Source organism: Dermochelys coriacea, chromosome 4 (assembly GCF_009764565.3).
Source record: "Dermochelys coriacea isolate rDerCor1 chromosome 4, rDerCor1.pri.v4, whole genome shotgun sequence".
NCBI lineage: Eukaryota > Metazoa > Chordata > Testudines > Dermochelyidae > Dermochelys > Dermochelys coriacea.
Window position 1 is genome coordinate 86,663,960 of NC_050071.1, and position 7,672 is coordinate 86,671,631.

Genomic DNA, 7,672 nt, shown 5'->3' on the forward strand with positions numbered 1-7,672 from the left:
TAGTACCTTGCACTGAGGCAGGACTATCTTTTGAGGTCCCTTCCAGTCCTACATTTCTATGATTCTATAGCAATTGGATTCATTTCCTAATACATGATTTGTCTGTTAAAGAGACTTGAGGCCTGAACTAATACCTGTGGAAGTTAAGGGGATTCACAGGAACCGGTTTCCTCCTTTCCTTGGGGGGTGCTCAACCCACGCTCAGCCCCACTCCACCCCTTCCCCCAAGACCCCCACCCCACCTCTTCCCACCCCCACTCCACTACTTCCCCCCCAAGGCCCAGCCATGCCTCCACCCTGCCTTTTCCCACCCAGTTCCGCCCCCTCCCCTGAGCATACCCCATCCCCGCTCTTCTCCCTCCCTGTAGTGCCTCCTGCATGCCACGGAACAGCTGATCCATGGTGGGAGGTGCTGGGAGGAAGGTGGAGGAGTTGATCAGCAGGGCTGTTGGCAGGCGGGAGGCACTGGAGGAGGAGGGGCCCCAAATTGGGAGGAATGATTCACCTCATTAGAAGAAATTATTGAAGTTCTGCATGACAAGAGATAGGCTGAGGGTAAGGACATGTATACTGTTTTTTACGTGAAGCAATTACTCAAAACACAATGGATGAGAATTTTCTATGAAAGTTGTACACCTGTTAGTCGGTGCAAAATCCCCACAAGTAGGCTAACTGCCAACCTTGCTAAATCCAGGAAAGTTTTGCTTTTCTATTAAACTATGGGTCTGATTCTCCTCTCACCATCTGAGAAAAATCAGGGGTAACTCCACTATGTCAGTGGGTCTGATTCTCTAGTGCCTTGCACCATGAACATGTTTCCCTATTGACCAGCTACTTGTGTATAGTCATATACACACAGGTAAAACAAATGAAAAATGGGTGTAAAGTGTTGGCATTCTGATTTAATAGCATATTACACCTATTTAGCACTGGTGGGTATGGCTATACAAAGTGTATGGTGGAAAAATCAATGAAGTGACACTGATATAAGCGAGCAAAGAATCAGGCAAAATAATGCTGTTTTTGTGTTTTTTTTTCAATGTTGTTGAGTCTCTTATGCTTTCCATAGGGGAAAAAAAAGTTTAAAAAGTAGAAGGTATCCACTGAATCACAGATACTACAGTTTCAGAGTAGCAGCCGTGTTAGTCTGTATTCGCAAAAAAGAAAAGGAGTACTTGTGGCACCTTAGAGACTAACAAATTTATCTGAGCAAAAGCTTTCGTGAGCTACAGCTCACTTCATCGGATGCATACTACAGTGATGGTGATCATATAAGAAATTACTACATAGATAGAATTCACAGCACATTAATTTGAATAAGATAGGTAACAAATATATTAATGTAATAGGAAGTAATGAATACCATAGGTTCATTATGTGGTTCCGTGGAAGAAAACCCCTTTGAAAAACTATTGAACAAAACTGTTCTTAAAAATTGCACTAGACACAATATAAGGGAACAAGAGGCTTCTTTTATATGCATTTAAAAAAAATGGAAGGAATAAATATTTAATGATACACAAACCCATAGACAGTATGTAACAGATAGTGGCCTAGGAAAGAAAAAGGTTTTGTTACATTAAGGAATCAAGTGAACGACAATTAGTCTAATGGTTAAAGCTTTAAACCAGTTTACTTTATAGCTATTCTTCAACAATGCTTTTACTTTGTTTTAATATAAAGGACCATAACCAACCTTGGTGAAAGCTAATTGAAGTCAATAGAGTTACAGCAGGGATGAATTTGGTCCAAAGACCTGTTCATCAATATTTTACCTTTGTGGGTATATCTTTATTCTTTGCCGGGATGCCTTTTCTGCAGAGTGCTCATCTCCATTAAGAAAGGATTTCTACATAGGATCAATTCCTACAACCCTTACAAGAGCACAGATCAGAACCATACTGACATCGCCCTATGCTTTCAGCAGAGTTGGTCTTATCAGTTTTCTTTGGACACATTAGAATTGTCCGTATGTTGGCAAAGCTGGAAATATGCAGTTGTATTTAAGACAGAAACAGGTCTATAAGTAAACAAAGAAATTACATGTACATATGCTACTACTTGAAGTGTACTGTAATGAAATACTAGATAAATAAAGGATAATAAAAGTTACTAATTAACTATGCCTCAGAAAATGTGATAGCTCTGAAATGTAGTGTTAAACTTTTATTAAAAAGGAGATTGGGGCTGCCCTCCTGGAAACTTTTATTTTTTTATTTGGCATTTTATAAGTTTTTTCTGCACAAGCAAACAAAAGGGGGCAATGTGATTTGGAAAACAGTGATTAAATGCAATTTCTGACATTCTTTCTCCAGCTCCTTAGGAAAAAAAATCTTTATATGCAGCGTATATTGACACCATAGCACTCTGGCAAACATTGTGAGAGGAAACCAGTGCTCCTGACTGGTCTACAATACAGGGAACTAGGCCAAGCCACAAGAATAGAACAAACCTTCAAGTTCACATTTCCCCAAGCACAGACAGAACATGTCCATGGTTAATAATAAGAAGTAGGTAATTACCAAGATAATGACAATTATGTAACCACAATATCCAAATGATGCAGCTAGAAATATTAATTCAACATAAGTATCCATAGGCGTAAAATTTCAAAGACACAACACCAGGAAAGAAATGAAAAGTTGCCCTTATCTTTCACTATCTGGAATCTGAAGGCTTCGCTGGGATAGTAGCTACTGGCTACCATCATTTTTATAGTTTACAGAGCAGTCTTTTTCCATCTGTAAAGACAGGTGGCAAATTGGCACCAATCACTTCTGCCTACTCTTTGAGTCCCCTTTATTTTTAATTATTTTCAAAAATGCGTATATGACACTATGCGGCACAAGTTTGCCTTCTCCTTACCCCCAGATTGACAAGAATAGGGTCGACACATCTGCCAGGGAAATACAGTAAAATGACCTCTCTAGCTCCACTGAGAAACTTCAGCTGTTTGTTTGAGGTAATGTTTAGTGACCTTTCTACAGGGCCGTCCATAGCTATGCTGGGGCCCTACACAGCCTCGGGGGGGGGCTAGCTTGAGGGGCAGGGGGGAACCACCCCCCAGCACTCACTAGCAACGTGGCTGGGGCCGGGTCGCTGCACTTCCCACCGCCAGTGAGTGCAGGCCCTGCCCTGCTTCAGTCCTCAGGGGAGTGGGGGCGGGGCTGGGGCAGAGCAGGGGTGGGAAGAGATGGGGCTGGGGCGGAGCAGAGGCCGGGGCCATGGGGAAGAGAAGGGGCAGGGGCTGGAGCAGCATGCAGCTGTGCAGGGCACCAGGAAATTTGGGGCAAATTTCCTGGTGCCCTACGCAGCTCGTACTTTGCATATGGGTAAGGACAGCCCTGCCTTTCTATTTAAAATGTGGGTTTATAGTCTGTTCAGCTAATCAAGTAATTTGACAGGCTGCTTTTTGTACACTATGATTTAAAGGGACACGGTCAACTTGAAATCTGATCAATTTAAAAATAAAAGATGAGCTAAGAGTAGCACCCAGGCTACTGAATTCCCCAACAAATTTCTGTTGTAAAAACACAGTGTGATTTTTTTTTAAACAATTGCTTTTCTTTCCATCTTGCTGTGTGAAAGACCCACCAAAACAATAGGGGAAAGAGTAAAAATGAATATTCACATGGGGCTGCCAGATGGAATGGCTCTAGGGGAGACTGAATAAACTATGATCTCTAGGAAAAAATCAACGTGACAAGCTAACCCTAGCAATCAGTTGGTATTTTCAAGGCTCTCTTTGCAATGACAAAGATAGAACCTTTTTTTAAAAAAATGGAAGATGAGATTAGCCTTGATATTTATAGTTTTAATAAATTAGGGCTTGAGGGCTATGCCTATGGGCTTTGTGAGATCCAAAGGCTGGCTCTGACTGCTATTTGTCACCTGGATCTATGTAAATAGTAACATCACAAAACCTATATGTTCTGTTATGTCCTATATGGCAGTCGAGTCCTGCTGGGATGTCTCATAACATGAGACTCTGTTTTCAAACGCTGGAAATAGAGGGGTTCTTAATTGTAAACTCTGACACTTGGAATTTGCTCCCCCAATCGCCTGTCAGAGACTGAAGACTCAATCCTACAAGGTGCTCACTCAGCACTCTGTCACTGATCCAGCAAAGCAGTTATGCATCCGCTCAATATCAAGCACACTAGTAGTACCTTTTAATTCTTCAAAGGGCTGTGGATCAGTCCTATAATCACTGTGTAAGGATACACACAATGGGCTTGTCATGGGTGGAGGTAAACTATTTTGTTTGCCTTTACTACTAAGCTGACCACCAAAAAACAAACAGTTTTCTTTCATGTGGTGACAAAGCAAAACAATGGAGCTGCATTCCACTCATTTTTTTCGTTAGTTTGAAACATACAATACCCTGCTGACGTGCTCAATCCTGAATCGCATTCAATGTATATAAATAGCCTGCAACTTAGGGTATGTCTACACTAAGAAATTAGGTCGAATTTATAGAAGTCGGTTTTGTAGAAAGCGTTTTTATACAGTCGAGTGTGTGTGTCCCCACACAAATGCTCTAAGTGCATGTAGTCAGCGGACTGTGTCCACAGTACCGAGGCAACAGTCGACTTCCGGAGCTTTGCACTGTGGGTAGCTATCTCACAGTTTCCGCAGTCTCCACCGCCCATTTGAATGCCGGGTAGAAATCCCAGAGCCTGACAGGGCTAAAACATTGTTGCGGGTAGTTTTGGGTACATATCGTCAGGCCCCCGTTCCCTCCCTCCCTCCCTCCGTAAAAGCAAGGGCAGACGATTGTTTTCCGCCTTTTTTCTTGAGTTACCTGTGCAGACGCCATACCAGGGCAAGCATGGAGCCCGCTCAGCTAACCGTCACCGTATGTCTCCTGGGTGCTGGCGGACATGGTACTGCATTGCTACACAGCAGCAGTTTATTGCCTTTTGGCAGCAGACAGTGCAGTATGACTGGTAGCCATCGTCAACATGGTCCTGGGTGCTTTTTTAACCAGGTGCCTGGGCAAACATGGGAGTGACTCAGCCAGGTCATTTCCCTTGTTTCGTCTCATGGCGATTGAGTCCTACCGGCAGTGCACTGTCTTTTAATCTGCAGCTAGTAGAACACGATGGCGAGTAGTCATACTGCACCGTCTTCTGCCGAGCACCCAGGAGGTGACGATGGCTAGCGGTCGTACTGCATAGTCTGCTGCCAGCATGATGTATAAAGATAGATGAAGTGGCTCAAAAGAAGAAATAGACCAGATTTGTTTTGTATTCATTTTCTCCTCCCTTCCTCTGTGAAATCGACAGCCTGCTAAACCCAGTTTTGGGTTCTGTCCTCGAGGTGGCCATTCAGTTTCTCACATAGCCACCCCCTTTGTTGATTTAAATTCCCTGTAAGCCAACCCTGTAAGCCATGTCGTCAGTCGCCCCTCCCTCCATCAGGGCAACAACAGACAATCGTTCCGTGCCTTTTTCTGTGCAGATGCCATACCACGGCAAGCATGGAGCCCGATCAGATCACTTTGGCAATTAGGAGCACATTAAACACCAGACGCATTATCCAGCAGTATATGCATGCATATGGCAAAGCGAAACTGGGAGAGTAGGTGACATCAGCGCAGTGACAAGAGTGATGAGTACATGGACACAGACTTCTCTCAAAGCACGGGCCCTGCCAATGTGGGCATCATGGTGCTAATGGGGCAGGTTCATGCGGTGGAACGCCGATTCTGGGCTCAGGAAACAAGCACAGACTGGTGGGACCACATAGTGTTGCAGGTCTGGGACGATTCCCAGTGGCTGCGAAACTTTTGCATGCGTAAGAACACTTTCATGGAACTTTGTGACTTGCTTTCCCCTGCCCCGAGGCGCAAGAATACCAAGATGAGAGCAGCCCTCACAGTTGAGAAGCGAGTGGCAATAGCCCTGTGGAAGCTTGCAACGCCAGACAGCTACCGGTCAGTCGGGAATCAATTTGGACTGGGCAAATCTACTGTGCGGGCTGCTGTGATGCAAGTAGCCAACGCAATCAAAGATCTGCTGATATCAAGAGTAGTGACCCTGGGAAATGTGCAGGTCATACTGGATGGCTTTGCTGTAATGGGATTCCCTAACTGTGGTGGGGCCATAGACGGAACCCATATCCCTATCTTGGCACCGGAGCACCAAGCCAGCGAGTACATAAACCGCAAGGGGTACTTTTCAATAGTGCTGCAAGCACTGGTGGATCACAAGGGACGTTTCACCAACATCAACGTGGGATGGCCGGGAAAGGTACATGACACTCGCATCTTCAGGAACTCTGGTCTGTTTCAAAAGCTGCAGGAAGGGACTTTCTTCCCAGACCAGAAAATAACCGTTGGGGATGTTGAAATGCCTATAGTTATCCTTGGGGACCCAGCCTACCCCTTAATGCCATGGCTCATGAAGCCATACATAGGCAGCCTGGAGAGTAGTCAGGAGCTGTTCAACTACAGGCTGAGCAAGTGCAGAATGGTGGTAGCATGTGCATTTGGACATTTAAAAGCGCGCTGGTGCAGTTTACTGACTCCGTTAGACCTCAGCGAAACCAATATTCCCGCTGTTATTTCTGCTTGCTGTGTGCTCCACAATATCTGTGAGATTAAGGGGGAAGATGTTTATGGCGGGGTGGGAGGTTGAGGCAAATCGCCTGGCTGCTGGTTACGCACAGCCAGACACCAGGGCGGTTAGAAGAGCACAGGAGGGTGCGGTGCGCACCAGAGAAGCTTTGAAAACCAGTTTCATGACTGGCCAGGCTATGGTATGAAAGTTCTGTTTGTTTCTCCTTGATGAAATCCCCCGCCCCTTGGTTCACTCTACTTCCCTGTAAGCTAACCATCCTCCCCACCTCCCTTCGATCACCGCTTGCAGAGGCAATAAAGTCATTGTTGCTTCACATTCATGCATTCTTTATTAATTCACACAAATAGGGGGGATAATTACCAAGGTAGCCCAGAAGGGGTGGTGGAGGACGGAAGGACAAGGCCACACAGCACTTTAAAAGTTTAAAACTTATTGAATGCCAGCCTTCTGTTACTTGGGCAATCCTCTGGGGTGGAGTGGCTGGGTGGCCGGAGGCCCCCCCACCGCGTTCTTGGGCATCTGGGTGAGGAGGCTATGGAACTTGGGGAGGAGGACGGTTGGTTACACAGGGCCTGTAGCAGCGGTCTGTGCTCCTGCTGCCTTTCCTGCAGCTCAACCCTACACTGAAGCATATTAGTTTGATCCTCCAGCAGCCTCAGCATTGCATCCTGCCTCCTCTCATCACGCTGCTGCCACCTTTCAGCTTCAGCCCTCTCTTCAGCCCACCACCTCTCCTCCCGGTCATTTTGTGCTTTCCTGCACCCTGACATTGTCTGCCTCCATGCATTCGTCTCTGCTCTGTCAGTGTGGGAGGACAGCATGAGCTCAGAGAACATTTCATCGCGAGTGTGTTTTTTTCACCTTCTAATCTTCACTAGCCTCTGGGAAGGAGAAGATCCTGTGATCCTTGAAACACATGCAGCTGGTGGAGAAAAAAAAAGGGACAGTGGTATTTGAAAAGACACATTTTACAGAACAATGGGTACACTCTTTCACAGTAAACCTTGCTGTTAACATTACATACATAGCACATGTGCTTTCATTACAAGGTCGCATTTTGCCTCCCCCCACCACATGGCTAACAGCGG